This window comes from Macaca fascicularis, chromosome 4, assembly GCF_037993035.2.
Source record: "Macaca fascicularis isolate 582-1 chromosome 4, T2T-MFA8v1.1".
NCBI lineage: Eukaryota > Metazoa > Chordata > Mammalia > Primates > Cercopithecidae > Macaca > Macaca fascicularis.
Window position 1 is genome coordinate 143,037,989 of NC_088378.1, and position 10,701 is coordinate 143,048,689.

Below are 10,701 nucleotides of genomic sequence, written 5' to 3' on the forward strand. Positions count from 1 at the left end.
GCAGGCAAGTGCCATCATGCCCAGCTAATTAAAAAAAAATTTGTGGAGACCAGTGTCTCACTGTATTATCCTGGCTTGTCTCAAAGTCCTGGCTGCAAGTGATCCTCCTGTGTCAGCTCCTCAAACGTTAGGATACAGGCATGCACTTCCACGCCTGGCCAAACAATACCCATTTATCTGCTTATAGTTCCTTAGTCAGAACTGTGGGCATGATGTGGACAGGATCTCTATTCTGGGCTTCCCAAGCTGTGTTTTCATTTTGAATCCTCCTTCAGGCTTATACAGAGGTGGCAGAATGCAGTTTCTGGCAGCTGTAAGACTGAGGTCCCTGTTCCTTGCTGGCTGTCACTGTAGAGAACAGGGAGGGCTGCGCTCAACCCTGGTGCCCACCAGCGTTCTTTCCTACACAGCCTCTTCATTTTCAAAGCCCACAGTGGAGAAAACCCCTCATGTTGAATCCCTCTCACACTGTGAATCTCTATGCTCAGGAAGAACCCAGTCGTTTCAAGGGCTCACCTGATTAGGACAGTCCAAGCAGGATAAACCCGCCTAAAGTCAACTAATTGAGGCCCTTAATTATATCTGCTAAATCCCTTCACAGCAGCACCTACATTAGAGTTGGCTGAATAACTGGAGGAAGGTGAATGACCAGGAGCTGGTTGTTGAGGCCATCGTAGAGTCAGCCTAGCAAGGGTTGGGTCTTCCTTTTGTGTTTTATTGGAACACAGTTGGAAATTGAAGTTGTAGTAAAGTGATCATTGTGAACAGTAACAAAATATATCCTCTTCAGCCATGGACATTCTCCTTACCTTTTAAAACTAAGTTACATGTTTAATGTCTTATAATTAATTTAGGCAAGGTGTGGTGGCTCATGCCTGCCATCGTAGTACTGTGAAAGGCAGAGGAAGGCAGATTTGTTGACTCCAGAAGTTCAAGATGAGCCTGGGCAACATGGCGAAACCCCCATCTCTACAAAAAAAATTAGAAAATTAGCCAGGCATGGTGGTTTATGCCTGTGGTTCCAGCTATTCAGGAGGCTGAGGTCAAAGGATCCATTGAGCCCAGGAGGTCAACACTACAGTGCATGGTGATCATGCCACTGCCCTCCAGCCTGGGTGACAGAGTGAGACCCTGTCTCAGTAATAATAATAAATAAATAAATTTAGAGCAAATGCAAATTACCATGTAATAATACATCCTGTCTTGTGAAAATGTATTAGTTATTTACTATTTCATAACAAATTATGTAAAACTTAGCAGCTCAAAACAGCAAATATTCATCATCTCCTGCAGTTTCCAATGATCAGGAATCCAGGAGAGGTTTCCCTGAGTGCTTCTGGCTCAGGGCCTCTCACAAGGTTGCAGTCCAGTTGTCAGTCAAGGGCTGCATCATCTGAGGGCTTCACTGAGGATTCACATGAAACATGGCTCAGTCACATGGCTGTTGGAAAGGCCTAGTTCCTTGTTGTCTGGTTCCAGAAGTCTGCAGTTCTTAGCCACATGGACCTTCCTTCAGGGCTGCTTACAGCACAGCAGCTGGCTTCCCCCAGAGTTCATGATCCCAGAGAGAGAGAGAGAAGGGGGAAACTACAGTGTGTTTTATTTTCTACTCCCAGAGTTACAAACTGTTATGTCAGCGTTACTCTATCAGTTAGAAGTTGTATTAGTCCATTCTCACACTGCTATAAAGAAATAACTGAGACTGCATAATTTATAAAAAGAAAGGAGATTTAATTGACACACTTCTGCATGGCTGAGGAGGCTGTCCCAGAAAATTTACAATCATGTCAGAAGTGGAAGCAAACACATCGTTCTTCACATGGTGGCAGGAGAGAGAAATGTGGAGCAAAGCGGAGAAAAGCCCCTTATAAAACCATCAGATCTCATGAGAACTCACTCACTATCATGAGAACAGCATGGGGGAACCATTCCCATGATCCATTCACCTCCCATGAAGTCTTTTCCCCAATAGCTAGGGGGTGGCAAATCCCGTGAGAATTCAAGATGAGATTTGGGTGGGAACACAGAACTGGGCCATATCAGAAGTGCGTCATTAAGTCCAAGCCACACTCAAGAGAGGGAATTAAGCTGCATCTCTGGAAGGGAGCAGTATTAAAGGATTTGCATATATGTTAAAAACAAAATTGAAACTATTGTTTCAGTATTTTGTAAATCAAAGGCTTCTTTTATCTATTTTTTTTTTTTTAATGTTTTAAGCTTGTCTTTTAATTAAATTTAATTTTATTTCAAGTTCCCGGGTACATGTGCAGGATGTGCAGGTTTGTTACATAGGTAAATGTGTGCCATGGTGGTTTACTGCACTTATCAACCCATCACCTAGGTACTAACCCTGGCACGCATTAGCTATTTTTCCTAATGCTCCCCCCACCACTGCCCTCCCCCAACAGGCCCCAGTGTGTGCCATTCCTCTCCCTGTGTCCATGTGTTCTCATTGCTCAGCTCCCAGTTATAAGTGAGAACATCAGTGTTTGGTTGTCTGTTCCTGTGTTAGTTTGCTGAGGATGATGGCTTCCAGCTTCATCCATATCCCTACAAAGGACACTGTCTCACTCATTTTTATGGCTGTATAATATTCCATAGTGTATATGAACCACATTTTCTTTATCCTGTCCATCATTGATGGGCATTTGGGTTGATTCCATGTCTTTGCTCTTGTGAAAAGTCCTGCAATGAACATACACATGTATGTATCTTTATAATAGAATGATCTATATTTCTTTGGGTGTATATCCTGTAATGGGATTGTTGGGCAAAATGGTATTTCTGGTTCTAAATATTTGAGGAATTGCCACACTGTCTTCCACAATGGTTGAACCAATTTACATTTCCAGCAACAGTGTAAAAGCATTGCTATTTCCTCACAACCTCACCAGCATCTGTTGCTTCTTGACTTTTTAATAATTGCCATTCTGACTGGCATGAGAAGGTATCTTATTGTGGTTTTGATTTGCATTTCTGTAATGATTAGTGATGTTGCACTTTTTAAAATACGTTTGTTGGCCACATGTAGTTCTTCTTTTGAGAGGTGCCTGTTCATGTCCATTGTCTACTTTTCAACGAAGTTGTTTTTTCATGGAAATTTGCTGAAGTTCTTTGTAGATTCTGAATATTAGACCTTTGTCAGATGGATAGATAGCAGAAATTTTCTACCATTCTGTAGGATGTCTGTTCACTCTGATAATAGTTTCTTTTGCTCTGCAAAAGCTCTTTTGTTTAATTAAATCCCATTTGTCAATTTTTGCTTTTGTGGCCATTGCTTTTGGTGATTTCATCATAAAATCTTTGAACATGCCTATGTCTTGAATGGAATTGCCTAGATTTTCTTCTGGGATTTTTGTAGTTTTGGGTTTTACATTTAAGTCTTCAACCCATCTTGAGTTAATTTTTGTGTAAGGTATAAGGAAGGAATCCAGTTTCAATTTTCTGCATATGGCTACCAGTTTTCCCAGCATCATTTATTAAATAGGGAATCCTTTCCCCATTGCTTGTTTTTGTCAGGTTTTTTGAAGGTCATATGGTTTTAGATGTGCAGCCTTACTTCTGAGTTCTCTATTCTGTTCCATTGGTCTATGTGCCTGTTTTGGTACCAATACCATGCTGTTTTGGTTACTGTAGCCTTGTAGTATAGTTTTAAGTCAGGTAGCCTGATTCCTCCACTTTGTTCTTTCTGCTTAGAATTCTCCGGGCTATATGAGCTCTTTTTTGGATCCACATAAATTTTAAAATAGTGTTTTTCTAATTCTGTGATAAGCTTTTCTTTTTAAATTAATGAATAAAAATTCAAGACATCGCACAGCCTTGGGTGCTGAGGGGAAAACAGTTTGAGACAGAGAATGGAGATAAAACAGCATCTCTGAGTTTTTCTTGCAAATACCTTTAGTAATAATGTTCTCTTCAATGAGTTAACATGGTCGAGAACATAGAGTAACTAGATCAAATAGTTCCAAGACTTCAGTGCCATAAAAATAATGCCTTGAAAATAAGTCTTTGTTTTGTCTAAGATGTCTCAAATTTAGTGGAAGTATGCCCCTAGTGCCAACTTTATTACTGAATTATCATCTTTTAAAAAATATTTGCCTACACTTAAGAAAAAAAAAAAAACAGCACTGCTCTCTCTATGGAGTGGCCCTTCTTTTGTTTCTTTACTTCTCTAATAAACTTGCTTTCACTTAGAAAACAATTGCCTAATCAGATTGCTCTTCATTTACAAAAATGTGAATTTCATACTTCAACACATCTAGATGCCAATAACTTTGGTTTGATACAGTAGCCCGAAGTGGTTAACTCAAATTGAGAAATAAGTTTTTGCAAAAACTGGCTGTTCAGTGGGCATTCTATAATAAACTTAATATCTTTCTTTCTGCTATTGAATGAGACGTGATAGAAGTGATTTGGACACCACTATGATTGTAAACGGCACTGCTATTATGTGTTTCTGAAGTTTTTTTTTTCAGTCCTATTTTGTTTTCCATTCATATTTGCTATTCCATCACTGGCTATTCCTTCTACTCTTTTTTATTTCATTTATTTTGATCAATGATACGCATTTCCAACTCTGTAAAAGTTTATTTTAGTTGTATGTGTGGTAAAATGTAACATCAAATCCTTTGCAAGATGGAATTACCTTGCACATCAGATGGAAGATTGTATACTTGAAAATCTAGAGAGATGCCAGTGACCAAGGATCAAATGACCTATTTTTAACCAAGGTCATTTTCATGGCATCCTGGTCCTCTCTGTCACATGGCTCCTTACAATTCTCTGTGGTTTTCTTCCAATGCAAGTAGTTCTTGCTAAGGATCCTTGCAATGAACTTTGGTATTCTTTTCTCTTTCATTTTTATAAAATGATTGGGGCCATTAGTCACTTGATAGGCAATGCTCTCCTAGTCAGTCTGCCTGTCTGCCTGGTTCCCTCTCAGGGTTTGTGGCTTGACTGGGTTCACTATCTCCAGCCCCAGCAAGAACGAGGAGAAGTGACTGGGCAAATCCCCCAACAGCAGTGGGATCCCCCTACACATGGGATGGGGCAAAACCATCATTCTAGTCCCTCCCATACCTGAGACTTCTTGCACATCACAGATCCCAGGACCAGAGCAGGGAGTAGCTCTAAGTCAGAAATGGTTTCCGTGATGGTTAGGATGAGCTGGGAAGAGGGCTCTGAGAAGGGAATGAAAGGGGTCTCGACCTGCAGGTCAAAACTCTGAGCCTGTCGCAGGGTCCAGAACAGCTCCTGCTTGCCAGTTCTGTGAAGGTGTTTCCATCTTATACCCATTTTTACCCACTTCCGCATAAAAGGCCTGAGCAGCCCCTCACGCTACACACACACGGGGATCCCTGCTTGTCCCCAGAAGGCACCACCACAGCTGCCCACTTCTTGAAGGTCCTATTGCCCTGAGGCCCGGGGTCCCCATGCTATACGTCCTGGGTGTGGTCTGCCCTCCCACAATCAAATCAATGTGATCTCTGCTGGGTAGAATCCCTGGGCCCAGCACCTCAAGGTGACCTTCCCATTAGGTCCTGAGTGATGGGTCACAAGTGCTGATGGCTGATCTGAGGAGAGTCTCAGAAGTGGAAAAAATTTAATGAGAATCCCAGCTCTCAGCCTCCTTGTTAGAGGTCGAGAAGAAATTTCAAAATTAAAAATAGGTGCAGGATAAGCAATTGTCCTAATATCTAGTGCGCTTTTTCTACACATGTGTCTCATTGTCTGGGAACCCACTATTATGCTTCTAATGTTGGTGATACTATTTTTCAGTTTTAAAATTTCTGGGTTTTTTTTTTTCTAATTTACATGCAGATTTTACAACCTTCTGACAGTCACCAACTATTACATTGTGATATTAGAAACTAGCAGTCGTTCATGGTACTTTCACGCACTGTGTCTCTGCTGGTTCGGTTTCCTGGTATTTTATCTTCTGGTTGTGTTAAAGGTGATCTCTAATTGTTGGGCACAGAAGACCAGGGAAGAGAAAGATCCCCCGGTGAAGTACACCACTACTGACAAACACATCACTGTTGACAAGGGGAACTGCTGTCCTTTCCTAGTTACCTCCCTGCACTCCTCCTCCCTGTCCCTTCTCCCCACCCACCCTCAGAACAGCCTCAGGAGCCTGGGCAGAATCCCCAGACCCACAATAGAAGTGCTGAGGAGGACAAGGAAGCGGCATGATTCGGGCCTCCTTCTTTCCTACAGGGACGCCTCCAGGTCACACAATTCCAGCTTCAGGAGATCCTGACGCGCGACCCCGAGGATTACAGTACCTTCCAGGAGCATCCTCTCTTTGCCATGCTCCGGGCTTCTGCGCATAGTGTAGTGACCCATTACGGGTTCCCTTGCAGTCTCCGTGATCCAGAACCTCTCCCAGGTGCGCTTGATCCTCTGAGCCGCGTATCGCGCCGCTGTCCAGGTCTTTACGTCCTGCTTCAGGGACACGAACTATTATTTTCCGTCCTAGGCGTGCTGAAAGTGTCCTCCAAGAAAGTTCTCAACTGGTGCCAGCACGCAGCCGCGCAGCAACTGCAGGTGTGGGACCCTGAACCTCTCCAGGTGTCGGATCCTGAACCTCTCCAGGTGTCCGCCCCAGGAAGGGCCAGAATCCCCGCTTCGCCCCGCCCACGCCAGCTCCTCCCTCCCACTGTGATTAGTCACAGCAGAAGTCAGTCACTATCCAGATGAAGGAGAGACCTGGAGCAAAATGTCCCTAGCGCTTCCCCACCCGTGGGGGGTCAACTGAGGCCCCGCACCCCGACGCCTGGGAGACCCTAACCAGTCTGCCAGTGTAGGGTGGCAGGGACACCTGTGCCCGGAGCCTGACGTCACTCACCCGCTGGCCCAGGTGGTTGTGCCAGCTCAGGAACCTCAGGCCACTCAGTAACACATTCGTTGCGGTCATCGAGAACTTTCTTCAGGGCTTCCACAGTCCGGTCCTATCTTCTCCACCCGCGGCGCCCGCGGCTTCATTCTCTGATCCTCGCCACGGCTGTAGAAGCGCAGGAACCGCGTGTTGCCCACGAAGGCGCCGCTGCGGAGCCCAGGGCGCGCGTGGTGGAGGCGGAGCCCCGCCTCCAACTACTAGGGACTGCGGGCCTGGGCCCCGGGAACCTGCATTTTGTGGGTGGGAGAGGCCGGGGAACCTGGGACCCCGCCTCGCTTCCCTCGGGCCCCAATCTGCCCACTGTTTCCGGGACGTGGTCCCTCCGCCTCCCCGCCGGGACCCAGCCTCCCGGGCTCCCTCCCACGTCCCGCCCCGGCCATGGAGCCGCTCACCTGGAAGCTTCTTACTGTGTGTGGGGACCTGGGGAGAGGACAGAGGGGCGGGGAGAAAGGAAGGGTGGCCTAGGGCGGCGGCATTTGGGATAGGACCTCAGGAGTCTACAGACCTCAGCCTGCGTAGGAGGCGGTCCGGGAGGAGGTGCTGAGTCCTGTAGGCCGCCCTTTACCTCCTGCCTCCCTAGCCCAGTTCATCCTGATTCTCTCCTCAACAGCCCCGGTCTTCCCCAGGGTCAGGGCCCACAGAGTAGTAGGATGGGGCTTCCAGGACTCCTGATCCGGCTTCTCGGGGTATCTTGGATCCAGGGAGAATCCTGGAGATCTCCCACTTTATGAATCCCATTCTCCACTCACTCTGATGGCTTCTCTAGACCCCAGTGGAAACCAGATACGACGCCCTCATCAGTCCTGGGGGAAAAACAAGAGTAAAGTGTGAGAGGTGGCCATGAGGTCAGGCAAACTCCTACAGAATTCTCAGGAGAGGAAACTCTTCAGAGCTGGACCCTTGGCTTAGTTTGTCTTCCCTGCCCAGCCACCTGTCCCAGAGCTGGAAACGCTCAGGTTTAAGCCAGAGACTTTGGATACTTTCCTTGATGCTGACATAATTTTTGTCTTCTCTCCTGGAAGGGGAGCCCCAGAACCATGAGTGATCCCGTCTGCCCTCTCTTCTTATTCTTCTGTCTCTCCAATCTCTCTCCCTGAGCTGGACTCTCCAACCACCCTCACATTTTGGACAGTGCAGAGATGAGCGAGCATGACCCTCGGTCAGGATTGGCTGCATGCAAACCCAGCTCCACCACGATTTGTGTGCAACTTTCATTCCTATTGTATCACCTGAAAACGGATAATTTTGCAGGCGCACCCCATAGAGGTGTTGTGAGAATTAAATGAATTCATATTTTTAAAGTGCTAAGGACACAGATTAACACATAGCACCATGACAGTGTATGATATTATCACTGTTGCTATTTCTTTCCTTTTGTTTTAATTTTGATACGGAGTTTTGCCCTTGTCGCCCAGACTGGAGTGCAGTGGCGCCATCTCGGCTCAATGCAACCTCCGCCTCCCGGGTTCAAGCGATTCTTCTGCCTCAGCATCCGGAGTAGCTGGGATGACAGGCGCCTGCTACCACACCTGGCTCATTTTTTGTATGTATGTGTGTATATATATATATATATATATATATATATTTTTTTTTTTTGTAGAAACGGGATTCGCCATGTTGGGCAGGCTCCTCTTGAACTCCTGACCTCAGGTGATCCACCCTCCTCAGCCTCCCAAACTGCTGGGATTACAGGTGTGAGCCACCGTGCCCAGCCGCAGTTGCTCTTTCTTTCATCTTTTTTGCCTGAGCCTCTTCTCTTCTTTCTGGGTTCCCAGGGAAATTCTCTGTTGGAAGATTATGTCTGCAAGAGGCCTCCACCTGGGAAATGCTGGCACATGGTGGGATCTCCCTTTTAATAAATAGAACAATTGTTGGTGAATTGACAGCTAGTGAGCCAGTTACAGTACAGTTCATGTAAAAAAGACCACATACCTAGAATTAACACCATTTTAATAAAGGCACATCCCACACATTATAAGTCCAATGTGATTTGTGAGGAGATTGGTTTGATTGGGTCATGGGAATATCACTCTACTTTCTTTGAGAGAGTTTTGCAACACTTTTCAGAACTCTGCTTCTCATTTCACACTATCTGGCTCACGAGTGAAGGTGATGAGAAGCGTCCTTGTACTATGATCCCAGGTTTGTCTGTCAGAATCACAGTCATATATTACACATAGAGATTATTTTCTTAGAAGTTATCATTTATTTATATATATTATACTCAGGGTATATAGAGAGATATTATTACAGTGCTTAAGTGGCTACTACTTGTATCTGTGCATTTTCTCTCTTGGTACATGATATTAACATATAGAATTGTACAGTGTACTTTGGTTTCCAGCAATTGCTGATTAGGTCATTTGGAACAACTCTCCCATTGAGTACCACTGGAAAAGTGGGAGGAAAATACATGTTTGAAAATTGTGCTTGAATTTATAGATGGGCTAGCAAAGCAGTGAAGATTTGCCAGGCCAGGAACCAGGAAGAGGCAGAAATCCAGAAGAGCACCTTGTGTGGGGTGCTTCTGTGGACCAGATGCAGTGACACCTGCCTCCCGGGCAAGAAGGCAGCTTCTGGGATTCAGAACTAAAGTGTTCCAATATTTAGAAGGCCTCGTGGTCTCTCTAGAATTCAGTGCTCATTGGTCAGGGCTAAGACGTTCACACTCATTTGTTGGAGGAGACAAGCTTCAGGTTTGACTGCCTTTGGGGCATTTCATGCTAGAAAAACCCCAACATGTGTAGATAAATGGTGTAGAGGACACCAGCCACTGGAGCTCTGCCTAGTGGTCTCCCCTGACTTCCACTGGGAGACAACATGGCCATTTCACTAAATTCCTGAGGACATGGCCAACATAATAAGAGAACACTGGGAGGTACCTTGGACAGAGCTCCAGGCAGTTACAGTTTTTGGGTCTCTGTGTCCTTTCCCTTCATCTCAACTAGAGAGCATTTGTGGAGGCTGAACAACAAAAGACTTTAAATATCAGAGGTGAATCTAGGACCATTGATCCATTGTGGTCAAGAGGCTGGAGCCATGTGGCCCGGCAGTAATGAAGTCTATGAGTCCTTGATCACACCAAGGCTCTCTCCCATTAGGAACTGCTTTTCACTGTTATCAGGGACCCCAGTAGCTGGACAAGGCATTTTTTATGTCATTTCTGATGAGAACTTGGAGAGGTCCCAGAGCATATAGACCTTGATTGAAATGGAGCCAGAGTAGAGTCAGGTAAAACTCCGCAATGATTCAGAGGCACCTAAGTATAAAATAAAATTTCAACTCAGAGCTTCCATTAGAGCATCAGGCTCAGTAGCTCCTGTGTTTGCACTGTGAGAACTGGAACTTGATGAGAAGAGAAAGAGTTACATGTGCAGAAAAGCATACGTAGTTAGAAACCTGGGTCATGATTCAAGGCGTAGGAGGGCCCTTGTCTTTACCATGGTAGAAAGTGGGGCTTTCTGTTATCTTGGTTCTGATAGGCCAAGTGCAGAAGATTAACCTTCCTGCTTTCAGCTGAGTGACTGATAATAGAAGCTGGAGTTAAGAGAATCAGTGGCAGCCTCTCTCCCTCCATCCCCCAGCCCAGTAAATATAAGCGAAGGACTTGGGGCTCTGGCAATTTATTCTCATTGTGCATTCTCCTTCTCTGGCTCAAAAGAGAACCACATGTATCAGAAAACAAGGGCTACAATTCTCATAGAACCCAGAAATTGGACTAGAGGCCTGGAGTGTCATGTGCCTGTTATTGCTGCACCACTTAGGTGCTGTGTGACCTCAGGAGAAGCTCTCTGCTCCTGGGA